This window comes from Pinus tabuliformis, chromosome 9 (genome assembly GCF_031772625.1).
Source record: "Pinus tabuliformis cultivar Carrire ecotype Pingquan chromosome 9, CPIR1, whole genome shotgun sequence".
Taxonomy (NCBI): domain Eukaryota; kingdom Viridiplantae; phylum Streptophyta; class Pinopsida; order Pinales; family Pinaceae; genus Pinus; species Pinus tabuliformis.
In genome coordinates, this window is record NC_142307.1 from 1814084385 (window position 1) to 1814102256 (window position 17872).

Genomic DNA, 17872 nt, shown 5'->3' on the forward strand with positions numbered 1-17872 from the left:
AAAAAAACAAAGCGATGATCCTTGCAACGAAATGAAACTTATCACTTAACGTTGTAAGTTAACCAATATTTTTTCATAGAAAGCAGAAAGCATAAATACCCTTGAAAATAGAAATAGAAACAATCTCTTCAATAGAAACAATCTTCAATAGTAACGGTCTCTTCAAGATTACAAAATGCAAAATGAATTTTTCTGGTGCGGAATGATTTTTTCAGGTGCGGTGGTGAAACATGAAGCATAGCTACCAACATATCAACCAACAACTATTCCAACGATCCATTAAAGCGATCCCATGAGATCCCATGTGGTCAAGCAAGAACCATATTTTCCAGCACCAACAATTGATGCCATTGCAGATTGGTGCGGTGGTGAAACCTGAAGCATATCTACTAGTCATGATCCCATTGCAGATTAATTTGAAAAACTACTAGCAACGATCCCATTGCAGATTAAGTTGCAAAACTACCAACAATTGTTCCAACGAAGCTCCTAAAGCTCCTATGTGTTGCTCCTATGTGTCGAAGCTCCTATGTGTTGGAAGATGCTCTTATGTGCAAATGTCACAGATGCCTTATGCCAAGTCCCTTTGTGCTAGCAGATGTCAGAGAGAAGAAAAGAAGTAGATGCCACTTGTGACAAAAAAACTGGAAAATGTCACAAAGACGAGAATATGTCACAGAGACGAGTAGACGTGAGATGGACCTAGATGATTAATTAAACAAACCTAGCATTTGTTGTTAGCAAAGTAATGCTAGCATTACTTTACCCAAAAAAACCGTTCAACAAAGCTACTGTTTATCCTAGCTTTATCTAAAGTATGTATGACTTTTATCTAAAGTGTGCCTCGATATGAGGCCAAATAAGATGAAAAACATGTTGATTGGATCATAACAAATATGAAAGCATGTCCATTGGATGCTAACGGCAATAACTAATTCTCATCTGAATATTAAGAAAATACTTTAGTTAAAGACTAAAAAAATTCTTTGATTTTTCTCCCAACTAATAGCGAAACTAAAATTGATTACTATAATCGTTGTGGCCCCGAAGGTGCAGTGACTTATAAGAGAAAAGGTGTTTGTTTCCTGCAGCCAAGATGAAATGGCGAAGATGTGTAGACTTTGGAGAAGTTAGAACGAAGGTTCTTAGATTAATTTTGCAGCTTGAGGAAAAAAATAATAGATGAATATTGGGCTTTGTGCTTTTTTTTTTTTGGGAGAAGGAAGTGGATGAGCCTTCCACCATCAGAGTATCACAACATTGGTGGTGGAATTTAGAGTTTGACCAAGTTTCATGGCGTGGAGGTTTTTCGTTTCGCCCACTATCACATAAATAAGAATTATGAGACAAGAAAACAAGCCACCGAAAGTGTCACGCCCCTACACCTGTGGTAGTCTTCCAACCACTTGTAGCAAGGTGAGGCACCACCGAATGCTTTCTTTTCACCAATACTAACATTCGTGGACTACGCCAACTTTCACATTAACATACTTAGCTTGTGTTTCACAACTAAGTAAAAGCAATTATTCTTTATACTTAATGAAGCCCATACTCATTCATTATCATCATGCAATTATACCGAGAACAACAACAATTGCAACAAGTATAAAAGGGAGGGGCAACTCCCCGTAATGTGAGTATGCCCGACAATATATTATATCAGTTTTTCAATAATACAATCATCAAGTATACTTGGAAAAACTCCACGTCTATACTTAGAATATTTTACAACTGAGGCATAGAACAGCCTTTTACAATCATGTGCACCCTTACACAAAGAGAAGTGCTCACTCGAGCCACTTATCGTCTCTACCAAGTCCTGCACACACAACCCGAACCTCGGCACGCTTGCCTACACTTCAACCGGAACAAGAATATACCAAATCTGCACCTTGATAGAGCACATGAGATATGCGTTGTTCCTATCTTCCTCTTGCGCAGATTTACCCTTCCTTATGCGTAGAAGTCATGAGAGTTCAATGGTTTATGATCCTTCATGCTCCGCATGCTTATACCAAATTCAATGTGGGTTTACATGGGGTGTGCAGCCCCATGGCCGACCCCCACAACCACTCATAACACGCCCATGTGTCCCCATTATAAGTCGGCTGCATACATTTGAACATCGCATATATGTGTGTCGTTCCAACACTTAGTCGCATAAGTGTTTTTCCCCAACGTCGCATATATCGTTGTATAATGTTGCACCTTTCATCGCATGTACCGTCGCACTCTGTTGCACATTCCTCCACAAGCTCGTGCGCCTGCCCGTGTGCCTGCTCTTGTGCACGAGTTGCCAGTGCCTGTCACATTATCCTCACGAAGGCCTTACATCCTCCTCCACCTGAAATCGTTGTCGTCCTCGACAACATACCATCCCGGTAGCCATCCACCAAGATCATCACTCATCCGTGATGTGAACTCTTCTCCACTATGTCTCGGCTTAATGACTAGCTGCCACCAAGCTCACCATACCAAGGTATGCACCTCCATGAGATGTCATCTCGATCCATGATTACTGACCTCCTGTCTTCATCATGTGTCCTCATGTGAACTGATGCCATGATACTTCAACACAATGCCAACACATCTCTGCCCACTGCTAGCCCTCATGCCTGAACTAGTCGGATGGCCGATCCAACTGTCACGCTCAAACCATGAGAGTGAACATCCTCATGCCACCATCAGTCGTTTCTCAAAACATCCTGCCACATCCTTGACTCATCAAGAATCTATCCCCATAATCCATGCTCAGGTCCATGGAAACTCCATCCATCTCATTTGCAACATGCTGTCCATGATGTTTGGTGTCAATGTGCTACATAAAATCAGCCACATCTATCCCAACATCATCATTTATGTGTGTGTCTCCTCCATATGAAGATACCCTCTCCTCAAGCATCGACTCTCGATGTGCCACATCTAGGTCCATGAAGCAATCCTTCATCATATCTACAATGTGCCATCCCTCAAGTCTGCCATAGAAACAAGTGTACACTTGCCTCATCTATCCAAGTGCCAAAAGTAGTTGAGTCTCGGCTCAACCCATGCCCAAGTGCAGCCACCAATGCATCATCATCATCGTTGTAACTCCATCACCTCAAAGTGTCTCATATCGATCCTCCACATCAAGTCACTCTTCCAAGTCATGCCCATACATGTACTTTGAAAGTATGCATCCCATACTGCATCAAAGTCTCTTGACCTCAGCTCCTCAATGCATCAAATCCTCTAAGTCCACCATGTATGAAGTCCATAAAAGTCACAACAATCTTATGTCATCATGAGCTCCATGAGTCATCTCAAACCAACATCTCCATGTAGTAGGAATGCTCCATAATCTGCTCACAACTCCATCCAAGTCCATGGTCTTGTTGTACAAGAGTGCACAACCTCTCCATCAACTCATAAGTAATAAGTCTCCATGTCACACTAGCAAATCCATCTGCACAACATCCCTGCCTTAGCACTCCTCCTTGGATGTCCATGACACATCTACAAGTGCTCCCACACAATGTCTCTGCTTAAGACTGCCATGCTTCATGCCTCCGACCTGATGTCCATGACTAAGTTGCCCATGTAGTCAAACCAAGTAGACCCATCACAACAATCGGTCATCCTCATCCAAGTCTACAATCTTCGGTTTAGTGAACTCGGTCACCCAACCATATCATCATGTCATGAGTCCCTTCCATCACAGCTCCTCCACCAAAGTGTCCACCAAGACTGTCTCTTGGTCTCGGCCATGAGAAGTCCACCCAAGAGTGTGCCCTCCAATCTGTCCATGAGTCATGCCAGGCACTTAGCCATGTGGCTAAAGCATGACCCCTTCATCCACAATGATCATCACGTTCCTCCCTTGTCACGAGCTTTTGTACCTTCTACCATAAGGTCACAAACAACCCCAACAAGTCCTACAACAATCGACAATCCTTGCTTCTCCATACAAGGTTCCATCATAGTCATCCATGGCAAGATCTTCCATAGCATAGGCAAACTAGCTTTGCCTCTCCCTGCATACGGTCCATCTACCCAATGCCCAAATGAAACACAAGTATCGATACTTACTTCATCATCATGAGGCTCCTCCTCATCTATCCATGTCCACAAACTGCACGATCTTGGTCCAACTTGATCATCCTCAAGTTCATCCTCCATCATGGTCATGTCTGCAACATCTTCAATCATCACGGCTTCCTCTTCCTTGGTAGCACAATCTGCAACTTCACCTTGCTCCATCGTCCATCCAAGTTGAAGAAACTCTTCTTCAATATTCCTTTCCAAGACTGCAAGCTCCTCTCGAATCTAGGGATTCTCTTCCTTCAACCTCTTCAACCTGTACAAGGTAAGCAAGAGCTTCCCTTCACCTTCTCCCAAACTTGCCATGCCTTGTCATTTAGCTTGGTCCAAGCACTAAGCTTCACCTCTGCTAAACCTGCTTCCACTGTCATGAACTGTCAAGTTTCCAAGTGTAACCACACCTGTACTTCGTCACGAGCAACCCTACTCTAACACCAGCTCCAACCGAGCTCTGATACCAACTGTGAAGTTGTGTATCAGCTTCAATGCTTCAAACCTTCACGAGCAAACCTTTCTCTGATACCAATTGTCAAGTTTTGTATCAGCTTCAATGCTTCAAACCTTCACGAGCAAACCTTGCTCCGATACGAACTGTCACGCCCCTACACCTGCGATAGTCTTCCAACCGCTTGTAGCAAGGTGTTGCACCACCGAATGCTTTCTTTTCACCAATACTAACATTCGTGGACTATGCCTACTTTCACATTAACATACTTACCTTGTGTTTCGCAACTAAGTAAAAGAAATTATTCTTTATACTTAATGAAGCCCATACTCATTCATTATCATCATGCAATTATACCGAGAACAACAACAATTGCAACAAGTATAAAGGGGAGGGGCAAATCCCCGTAATGTGAGTCTGCCCGACAATATATTATATCAGCTTTTCAATAATACAATCATCAAGTATACTTGGAAAAACTACAAGTCTATACTTAGAATATTTTACAACTGAGGCATAGAACAGCCTTTTACAATCATGTGCACCCTTGCACAAAGAGAAATGCTCACCCGAGCCACTTATCCTCTCTACCAAGTCCTGCACATACAACCCGAACCTCGGCACGCTTGCCTACACTTCAACTGACACAACAATATACCAAATCTACACCTTGATAGAGCGCATGAGATATGCGCTGTTCCTATCTTCCTCTTGCGCATATTTACCCTTCCTTATGCGTAGAAGTCATGAGAGTTCGATGCTTTATGAGCCTTCATGCTCCACATACTTATACCATATTCAACGTGGGTTTACATGGGGTGTGCAGCCCCATGGCCGACCCCCACAACCACTCATAACATGCCCATGTGTCTCCATTATAAGTCGGCTGCATACATTTGAACATCGCATATATGTGTGTCGTTCCAACACTTAGTCGCATAAGTGTTTTTCCCCAACGTCGCATATCTCATCACATAATGTCGCACCTTTCGTTGCATGTACCGTCGCACTTCGTTGCACATTCCTCCGCGCACCCGTGTGCCCGCCCACGCGCCCGTGCACCCGCCCGTGCGCCCACTCTCGTGCACGAGTTGCCGGTGCCTGTCGCGTTCTCCTCACGAAGGCCTTACAGAAAGGGCCTGCTATCGGATTCTAAGGGAGGTGTTACTTAGATAATATTATATTAATAAAATAAATAAAGAATAACTAACTAAGAAAGAGAGAAAATTTAAACAACTTAAACCTATTTAAAACTTGTATCTACTAAATCATAAAATTAGATAATAAATTAAATTATAACAAAACTACACATTAAAATTCTTGACAAATGTTGATTTAAACAATTGTACACTAGCTATATTTAAAATTATGTAGTTCTAATAATTGTAGTTATATTGTTAAAACTAGTTTTCCGATAATAAGTAATGATATTTAAAATGAAATTAGAGTAGAGGGTAAAGTACAATTTAATGTATATATTTTATCATGGTGTGTAGAACATTAAGTTTATATGTGGTTTAGTTTGCATCAATGTTTTATTATGGTCGGTAGAATATCAAGTTTATATGTGGTTTAGTTTGCATGCATATTTAAATATTTATAGTTGTTTTTTTAGTATGTTGTCATGTAGTGTAATATTTAAAAATAATAAAATAATATTTACAATACTAGATTGAAAAATTAGTAATATGTAAAAAGAATATTGTAGATCATAAATGGAATACTTCAATTTCCACCTTAATTTTATATTGAATATAAAAATAATTCTTCTTTCATTAAAAGATTTTTTACGGAGATTTATAATTCATTCATTTTTAATATCGGGTTGACATGTGACATTTTAAATATTAATAACAAAAATTATATATAGAGAGAATCCTAGGGATATGAGTTTTCTAGTTCCAAATATGATTGGGGTATGCATTAAAATTTTAATGTGCACATTGTCAGTCATAAATAACATAAATAAAATATTTCAATCCGAGTCATATATATCATTTTAATAGTTTAAATGTTTAATATGAATGCTATATATGTATAGAGAGGATTATTGTTCCATTAATAAGTAGCTTAGAGAGATTGTAATTCATTCATTATTTAATATGGAGTTGACATGTAGAATTTTAAAAAATATTAAGAAAATATATATATATATATATATATATATATATATATATATATATATATAGAGAGAGAGAGAGAGAGAGAGAGAGCGCATCCTATCGATATATGTTTTCTATTTTCAAATATCATTGAGAATTTATTAACATTTTGATGTGTAGAATGTAAATCATAATAAAATATTTCAATGTGAATCATTCATATATATATATATATATATATATATAACATTTTAATAGTGTGTTGCTCAAAATCAACATAGATCCATCTTATCTGTGAATCTATCAAGAGAGCGAGAAGGAGTTGAATATTTTGTTTTACAAGCCATTCCTTAAGTTTTTTATTCAAAGAAATATTTACATGTTAAGAGATTTGACTCCTCTAGAAACTTGTTAGATTCAAAGCTAAGATGGACAAGTTCGGTCCAAACTAATTATCAAGTACTGCATCTAAGCTGGGACAAGTCTCACAAAATATTAATAATATCATCCCACAATTGGAGAACTCATTTTTCAATATAAAATATATGGATTAGCATCAAACTCAATCCATATACCATCATCAGATATGTCATGTTAAAAATAATTATCACAACTCATTTTGAATATTATACTCATTGTTCATTCCTCATAGAAATTCTCTACAACCAAGTATGAGAAAGATGTCGTCACTTAATCTTACAATTCAGAATAATAAAATAACAGTTAAATTAACAAATTAAATAATAATAATAATAATAATAAATTAATGTGGCCGTAAATAAATTATTTCATTTTCTGCTCTACTTTTACAGAAAATTTATATATAAATAAAGTAATTGAAAATAAAAAACTAATTTTCTTTTCAGTATGAGGCAAAGATATAATTTCTTCATTATTTAATATAGAGTTTACAAAAAACATTTAAAAACTTATTTTTTTATATTATATAATGTGTAATTTATCATATTTTTAATTGATATGTATCTATATCTATATCTATATGATGATTATGATGATGATGATGATGGTTAACGTCCACTGAGACCAAATTGGTCTATGGGACCTATAATTTTCATTCTTAGTTTTTAATTTTCTGGCTCCTCGTCTTTCTTGGCAAGATTGGTGCTATAGCTTTATTCTTGTTTTGTACGGTCTTCCAATTTTCTTTATCTTGCATCTCCTTCATCTCTTCTGATTCTTGGGACATTGGTGTCTTAGCTTCGCGATCTAATGCGTTCGTCGTTTTGAAGGTAGTTGGAGAATAAGTTTGGTCTATGAGATTTGCTTCGCTGTTAAATGAAGATTTATTTTGCACAATATTTGAACCCTCATAACTGCTTGAGGGGTTGTCAAGTTTACTCTTTTGTTGTTGGGCGGTGCTTCCCCCCTGCTTGTCTTGAGAGTTGTTTCTTTCTTGCTCGATTTATTGTGATTCAGAGTTTTCTCGAGAGTATTCTTCTTTGATGACAGTGTAGTGTTCCTTATGTGCTCCTTCCCACCATGTAGATCTGTGGTGATTTTTTCTAGCAGAATTTTTCTAGGAGGCTTTTGGGCAATTTTTCGCTAGGTGGCCTGTCTCAAAGCAGGATCGACATCTGAAGAGGACACTTTCATAATCGAGTTTCTGGTTCCATATATATATATAACAAAAAGCATTTAATATACATGTTCACTAAAATATTTTAACATATTATTTATTTATATATATATATATATATATAAAGAGAGAACAAAGAGTTTTATTATGTAACAAGTGATTTCTAATTTGAAATACAAAGGATATTTGTATTTCCTTCCATGTTTAATATGGAATAGATATATACAAATAGATAAATGTATAGAGAACATGCAAAATTAAAAAAAACAATAACAATAATAATTCACTGTGTGTTTGCAGAGAGAGATAAAAGGATATAGATTATCCTATAGATACATGCCTTCTATTTCCAAATATGAGGAGACATTCACTAATATTTCAATGTGAGAAGTGTGAATCATGAATTGAGTATTTCAATGTCAATTAACTATATATTCTACAAAACAAGTGAAAGAAAAATAAAAAATAAAAATATCATTTAGTAGTATGTTGTTCAAAATGAGCCTAGATCCACCTTAATTCTGGATCTACCAAGAGCTTATATGAATCAAATTTCTTGAGGTGCAAGCCTTTCCTCAAGTTTTTCACTAAGAAATTTGATTTTTAAGAGAGCTTGGTAGATACCAAGTTAAGATGGATCTATGCTGATAATTAAATATGTTCCTAATTGATAAAGAGGAAAAACAAATATAATTAAAATTTTAAAAATATTAATTTTATTTTAATGGAATTCAAGATATATGTTAGAATATACTAATATTATTTTAATTATCAATATATTTTACAACACTAAGATAATAGTAATAAATCATATCATAATTATTTGAGTAATGTCGAATGTTATTTCCAATATTAAGACCACTCAGGGTTGGTGCAGAGATTAAATGCAATATTGGAGTTAAGCAAGGATGTCATGTATGCCCATTACTCTTCTCCTTTATGTTGAAGATATTGTTCTTCTAGCCAAAAGCATTGGCGATCTCGAGAAACAACTTAGAATCCTCTATGTGATGATCTAGATAAGGAACTTAGAGTCCTCCATGATTATTGATCCAAGCTAATATGACTATTAATACTGAGAAGACTAAATTCATGACAATTAAATCCAAGAAGATCAATTATGATAATTTCATTTATGATAACAGTTACTTGGAGAAGGTTTCTTCACACAAATATTTAGGTATTGACATCCATCATCAATCCACTCGAACTATAGCATTGAGAAAAGGATTATAGAAAGTTGGAAAGATTATTTTTGAACTCGAAAACAATTGCAAGCTGACAGATATTTGGGTATGGAGTAAAATAAGTTCACACCCAAATTATTTTATATGGATGTGATGTTTGGGGTTAAAGTATATCTATAGAATCATGGAGGAAGATTGAGTTGATCAAAAAGTAATTTATAACTTACAACCTCAAGATTATAGGAAATGCTCCCTAACCTATTCTTTCAATGGTTGAAGCTAGTTTTTCTTCCATGATGTATAAGAAAAAAGAAAAAGCTTTACAACATGGAAGCCAAGAGGTTCCCCAAAGTTGCTTCTAACAATCAAAACCCTCACCTTAGACTGACATAAGGATGTCGAGTCCTAGCTCAATCATTGGGGGTGAAAAAGGAGATCATCTTGGAGAATAAGTATAATATAAAAAATATGATTCCTTCCAAATGTAAGGATAAGTTATAGGATGATAAGGAGTTAGAACGAAAAAGGAAGATAAAGTATTATACTGAGGTGATGAACTCCTCTCTTGCTAACTAGAATTATGTTCCTATCTGGACCAATTTTAAGAAGAAAATGAAAATTGCTAAGATAAGAACCAATTCTCATGATCTTCTAAGTGAACTCAGACATTGATCTATTCCCAAAACACCTTGGAGGAAAAAAATTGAAAATAAAAAACACATTCCCTTAAATTGACATACCCTTACATGTATTCGCTTTTTCAAAGCATTTACCACACTACTAACATTCTTAATTTATTAAATCAACACAACCACACTTCTCTATTTCTTTTTCATTATAAAAATGTAAAAATATAATATCTATTTTTTAGAACGCAATAGAACATAGTAATCATAATAATGAATGAAAAATCAATTATGTAACAGGACATCTGTAGAGTGCGCATCACGGATAATGTACGCCCGGTAGTTAAATTTATTAAGATAATCTCGAAGAGTGCTATAATAGTGTAGTGAAATTTATTACGATAATCTCGAAGTGTTACGTATTCTACTCGGTATACATTATACGTGATGTTGTCCTCGAGTTACTCCATGATTTCAAAAAAACTCTTTAAAATAAAAACACTTTAGAGTGACCCCATTTGCGGGTCGCTGTCACTCACTAATTACTCCATTGTGAGAGGGTGTTGCATGATCAATGACTTTTAATTTAAAACACAGGGCCAATGAAAAATGATTTAGCAAAGGAAGGCATCAGCGGTCATTTCACTTTATACGTAATGCATGACATGCGTAGCTTTGGGGTCAAAAAGCATTTTTTCACAGGTGCCAGAGATTTTTCTCCGGTTAGGGTATAACCCAATCTGATACAGCGACAGGCGTTCCACACATTTGTAATGTAGGCACTATAATTATTCGCCCAGCGCCGAGCGATAATTCCAAGCACTTCAGGTTATCTATATTTCTCTCCCTCTTTCGTCGTTTTTCAGGCCGTATCATGTTCTAGCAGTTTAAATATTTCACTAAAATTTCCGATTGGTTACGATTTTCAGGGGTTTCTCTTAGTTTTCCGCGGTACTGATACATGCCTATGCTGTCAAGTGCCAATACCATGCCTTCCGAAGAAGATATCGTGATTCCGAAGCCTTCTCCGGCCTTAGAAGAAACGGTCGAAGAAGGAATTACAGCACTGCTGAGAACAGATGTGGGACTAATTTCTGATGAAATCGACGGTCTTGAGATCAGAAGTCCGAGTGAGAGGCCAAGACTAAACGAGGTGATTGTTTCGGACTTTATTTCTGGTGAAATCGACGGTCTTGGTGTTATTCCAGGCTGTTATATCAGAAGTCCGAGCGAGAGGCCAAAACTAAACGAGGTGATTGTTTCGGACTTTATTCCCGTGGTGGATCTTGACAATTTCAGTGCACCTGCGAGGCAGAGGGTGATTGGTGATATCAATGATGCATGTCAACACTACGGATTTTTTCAGGTACTTCGCCTTCATTTCTATTACTATCTTGGATAATTACTGAAGATAAATTTACATTATATTAATTTTAATAATAAACAAAGTTATAAAATTCTATAAATTTATTTAATTTTTAAATTGGTTAAATATGAAATTGAAAACAAATAAAGTTGGATTGCAATTGCTTTAAAATTTTATTGAAAAGGGATCTTTTATGTCTCGAAAAATTTAATCACTTTCAATAAAAATAGCCAATTACTTTACCCAGGATACCTCTAACAGGTACCAATTATTAATTGTGACGATATTTAACCCAATTGATACCTTTTAAAAGTTTAAGGTGAATAGATATTTTTTCCTATTATCATTATTTATGTTAAATATTTTATTTATAAATTTTATTAAAATATGATTGTGTCTACACTTACTTTATAATCTAATAATATGGAAAAGATGTCGTCAAATAAGCTTATATTTAAAATTAATATTTATGTAAATAAAATAATAAAAAATTTAATTTATATTTTAATTTTACATAAATTTAATATAAAAAAAATTAAAAAATATTAATTTACTTTCTAGATCAAAGAAATATGTCATCTCGAATTGATAGCATGTAAAAATAATATTATTCATATTACATGATGTGTAATTTATTATATGTTAATATATAATTTTTAAAACATAAATATATTAATAACAAAAAACAATTTAATATTAATCATAATCAATGTCTATAATTTTATATCAAATTTATATAAGAAAATGAAAAAGTAATTTTATGTTGTTAATAATCTACAAATAAATTGTCAAATGAATTTAATCTGTCCAATGTTTCAACATTAAAACTTTTTATTTTTGTTTTCACTTTTGATTGATTTATTACATTGCTAATATGGCATTGATATATAGAATCTAAAAAATTATTTATATATATATATGAAAAGAGAATATGTTATGGATCATGTATAAATATTTTGATGTGTACAATGTGAATTATATAAAAAATATTACAATCTCAGCTTTATATATGTTATAGATAAAAAAATTATAAATATGTGATTGAAAATCCACCTACCTCTGGATGTACCAATTTTTTAACTAGAAAAGAGATTTGCATATCGAAACTTGGTAAATTAGAATTAGGATGAATTCATATTAGTTTATATATATATATATATATATATATATATATAATTTATGTTGAAATATTTTATTGTAAAAGAACTATTTTTAAATTAATATGAAAAAAATGTTGTAATAATTAATTTAATAAAACTTTGTAGTGAAGCATTACATCAAATATAATGTAAATTAAAATATTTTACTAATATAAATTAAAATATATAATAACAATTTATATTAATAATTATAACTTTATATTTAAATTTGATTAACAAATTTAACACTTACAATAAACTCTTTTTGTATGTACGTATTCTCTATTTATATATTATGTTGATTATATTTAACATTCAAAATTAAATAGAAAATATGTTATAAAAAAAATGGCAGATAATATTAGTATTTTCAAAATTTATATATAATTAAAATTTATATATATATATATATATATTAATAATATTATTAAAAAAACATATTTATCTTAATTTAATACAAATTAACTTAATACAAACTAAATTATTTTTTTAAGATATTTCATCGAAAATCAAATTTCTCTCCATACAAACCTCAAATCTCTCCTAAGCTTTGCAGTAAAAAGAAACTTGCTTTTGAATTTTAAGATATTTCATCCTTCTTATTTAAGTTTGGTAGATTTAAAACTTTAAATATAGAATAAATATTTTTTTATACAAAATTGATTTCTATATATATTTTATTCTAAAATTCTTAGTTAATATGAATATCAAATCTAATATGAGCATGTATATCCCTGATATTCGTATAGGTTTGTGACAGTGTCACTTATCCGTCATTGTAATCTGACAGAGATGTGTGTCCATGGGACTCCATATAAGTTTGTGACAGTGTCAATTACTTATCCATCCGTGTAAAAATCTATGTCCTCTAAACATGTCCAGTAGCAGTGTATTAGATCATGTTCCGTCCGCAAGAGTATTAGATCACCCTCGGTTTCTCCTGCATAAGGAAAAACAAAAGACAAAAGAGCATCAGAGATTAAAAGGAAATGGTATGCTTTGAATCTCTTAGTCACCCACTAATTCAATAACAAAGTGACAAACATCTCGTTGCACTCTAAAGCTTCTTTTGATAGCTTCTAATTGAGCTCCTGTTAGGTTTTGCCAGAGCGACCATACTCTCATAACCTTGAGAAATTAATTTGATAACCTTGAACATAACTTAGCCCTATGTTCACATGTATTTCATACCACTGGTCGTACTTTCTAATGTGTTCTCAGATCGTAAATCATGGAGTGCACGAGACGGTGATCCAGAGAATGCTGGATGTTGCCAGAGAATTCTTCACAATGCCTGCGAAATATAGAGCAAAGAGAATGCCTGCGAAATGCAGAGTAGCTTTGACGTTCGGAAAGAGAATGTTATAAATTGGAGGAACAACCTGAAACACCATTGTTACCCTTTGGAGGATTATACTGACTATTGGCCTACAAAACCTTCTGATTACAGGTGGATATAAGAGGGCTTCATTGTCCGAATCATTGAAAACCTATATTCCATTCGTTGCATCTGTTATATAATTAACCATAATAATCCTCGATTTGGCGTGAATGCAGAGAAGTTGCCAGTACATACTGCACCGAAATTAGGGCAATGACACTACGTTTGTTAGAGTTAGTATCAGAGAGCCTGGGACTGGAACTGGACTTTCTAAATAAAGCTCTTGGAAAACACGGCGAATATATGGCAATAAATTATTACCCTCGCTGCCCTAACCCAGAGCTCACCTATGGCTTACCGAGTCACACAGATCCCAGCGCTCTGACGGTTCTTCTCCAGGATCAAGTATCCGGCTTGCAGGTGCGTAAGAACGGAAATTGGATTGCCGTTCAACCCGTTGCAAACTCCTTCGTAATCATCATTGCAGACCAATTACAGGTAAAGCAGTGGATGAAATCCATGATCAGGCTAGCCCCTAAAGAACAATCACAGTATATACTCATATAGCAAGTTTTTTATTTGTGTGATGATACAGTTCCTCCTCTTGTTTCAGGTTTTGAGCAATGGATTATACAAAAGCACAATCCACCGCGCTCTAGTGAATTCCTCGGTATCGCGTATGTCTATTGGAATGTTCTACTGCCCTTCTAATGATGCAGTGATGGAACCAGCCTCTTCATTGATCCACTCTCATAATCCTGCCCGTTACAGGAAATTCACTTACGAAGAATACTGTCGCAAATTCTGGAGCAAAAATCTTGACGGTAACATCAATCGCAAATTCTGGTTGGGCGGTAAGACCTGCTTGGATCTGTTCAGTGTTAACGATGCCACCAGGCCTGCAAAAGATGAAATTACCCCTCTATGATTTCAACAGGCTGACGTTCCAGGATGCGACCCTATCATTTTCCTTCGTCCACTTACGTGGGCTTTGATCAGCTCTCTGTTGTAAAGCAATAAAGGCTGGATATATATGCTTTCATGTTTGAGGTTATATATATATAAAAGAATATGCCGGGTTATTGATCGGCTTTGTGCAACTGTGATATATGAATTTTTTATGATGGAAAAGTTTATCTATTCATATATATTTGCTGTTTTTTTTCTAATTAATTAAAAACAAAATTTAAGTTAATTGATTTTTTTTCAACATAATTTTTGTCGGTTAATTATTATTTTTTATATAATTTTGCTATTGTTTATTTGTTAAATAGTGGGTATATTTGAGACTAGAATAGGTTTAGGTTTAATTTTTAGTTTGAGAAATCCAGATTTATAGAGCAATGTCTTTTATTAGACTAAAAAAATTTAAAAACATAAATTTTCACATCATGAAATGACTAAACACTACACTACCTTATCTATTCTATACCTATTCTATAAAACATTAATATTTAGTTATATAATTTTGAATTAAAATATAATTTTTTATTATTTAAAATAAATTTCAAATTATATATATATATATATATATATATATATAATTAATTTCGATTAAAAACATTAGAAATATTAAAACACTACTTAAATTCTTGTTTTTTTAACCCTCTGTACAAAACTTACCTACACCATTGCAGTACTAAAAGAAAACCGGTTCCATCTCTTAATTGTACGACTGTTGTGCTATATGAAAATAAAAATTAAAAAAAATTGAAATACCTTTAAATTGAAGAGTGTATACATACTTCATCTTCTTGAATTCTGTTAAGAGTGATACGAATACAACTTTGCAGGGGCGTGGTTGGCCCATGTCGAGCTCAAAGTACTTCGCATCATATGATAAATATCTCAGCACAATGCATATAAACTATTGGATATCAAACGTTCCTAATGTTTGTTTGAGCTAGAGTAGAAAAAAACTAGAAAATAGATGTGCAATAACAACACACAATAACAAGCAAAACAATTCAGAGTCACAGCGAAGTAAAATTAGAAATATAATTTTCATATTGAGCGTGCAAGCAAAAGTACTTTGTATTAAGGTTTTATGGGAGACAACAATATTTACACAGATAAAACATGAGACTCTCATTCACTGTTGTGGAAGACAAAAATTTGACACATTGTAACTACTTACTGGTTTGTGTTGTAACAAACTGTATCAACAACCAAAAACTACTCTATACTTTCCTCTTGTAGTCTGCATAGTAAAAACTTCTCTCTACAAAAGACTTATGTTATTACACTAATATAAAAAATTTTGAAAATTTCATATGAAGTGTGATCCATTTAAATTTTCTTGATAAGACAAGAAATAAAATCAAGTTATGAGTGGATAGTCATTTAAATTAATTCTCTGTAGTTTCATTTATTGCACAGTAAGAGCCTAAGCTTAGTAGTCACCAACTCCAGGTCCTTGGACCTGCAAAAAATTAATTTGACATTCTACAAAAAAACACAAAATCTGCACCATGCAAAAGATAACTTGGTTGATCTTTTTGTGTAGTTTCTAAGATTGGTTGTTGTCGGTGGCTTAATGCGGTGGTTGGGAGTAATTTTCCAACCCTCTCCTTTTAATCACAATCATTGAAATTTACCATACCTAAAAAATCCGTCAAATGGAAAAAATTATCGCTTGCTACTGGCTTTGTGAAGATGTTTGCGAACTGCTCATGTGTGACCTACAATGTTGTAAAAAAAATCTCCATTGTTAATCTCCTCTCTAATGAAATGATACTTAGTGTCAATCTGTATAATCCTTTTGTGGAAAACAAAATTCTTGGATAATGCAATTGTAGAATTGTTGTCATAGTAAATTTGTGTTGTTCCTTTTTGTTCTTGCAAGAAATCCTTCAACATTCTTCCCATCCAAACTGCTTGACATGTTGTTACTGTTGCAACAACATATTCAATTTATGTTGTTGATAGTGACACTATTGGTTGCTTCTTGGAAGCCCATGAAATGGCTCCCGAACCCAAGTGAAATACATATACTGACGTGCTCTTTCTTTCATCAACACTTTCATTGTCAGTTTAACCAACCAACTTCAAATCACATGTTGTGGTTTACAAAATACCATATCCTTTTGTCCCTTTGATATACCTTAATATTCTTTTGCCTTCTTTCCAATGTGTCTCCTCTTTGGTGTCTCCATGAATTTTGAGACCAAACACATTGTATACATTATATCAGGCATAGTTGTTGTTAAATACATTACGCTGCCAACCATACTTTTGTATAATGTTGGGTTGTCACTGTTGTTACATTCTTCCTCATTATTACAACCTACTTTTTTCTTATAGTGATCTCTGCATAATTTCAACCCCAATATAGTTGGACTTGGTGAAGGCCTGTTGTCCTTCATATTAAACCTCTTAGCAATGAGGAGGTCATCAGTCCTAGTGAGAATCAAATCATCTACAAATAAATAAGAATAAGAAACTTACCTCCACTCTCTTTGATGTAGAGAGTAGGCTCATCATCACATTTGTCAAAGCCATTATACAACAGGTATGCATCTACCATGTTGTACCATGCACATGGTGCTTCCTTCAATGCATAAAGAGATTTCTTCAACCTGTACACTTTGTCTTCTTGGCATTATACCTCATAACCTAGCGGTTACTCCATATATACTTCTTCTTTCAGCACTCCACTCAAGAATTTTGACTTCACATCCATTTGGTACACCTTCCATCTATATTGTGAAGATATTGAGAACATTGTGCACACTGTCTGCATTCTTGTGACTGGTGCAAACGTCTTTGCATAATCGCTTCCATGTTGCTGCTTGTATCCTTTGAAAACCATCCTTAATTTATGTCCTTCTATCTTTACTGCAACATTGGTTTTTGTCTTATAGACCCGCTTGACACCTATGGCTTATTTTCCTTTCGAAGCATCCACTAACTCGCATGTGTCATACCTTTCTATTTCTTCTATTTCTTC

The 17872-nt window shown here is 34.2% G+C and overlaps 1 pseudogene; it reads left to right on the plus strand.

Annotated features, from left to right (window-relative positions):
- Positions 1-10998: 10998 nt before the first annotated feature.
- LOC149156029 (protein DMR6-LIKE OXYGENASE 2-like) lies at positions 10999-14851 on the plus strand (annotated as a pseudogene).
- Positions 14852-17872: the final 3021 nt, after the last annotated feature.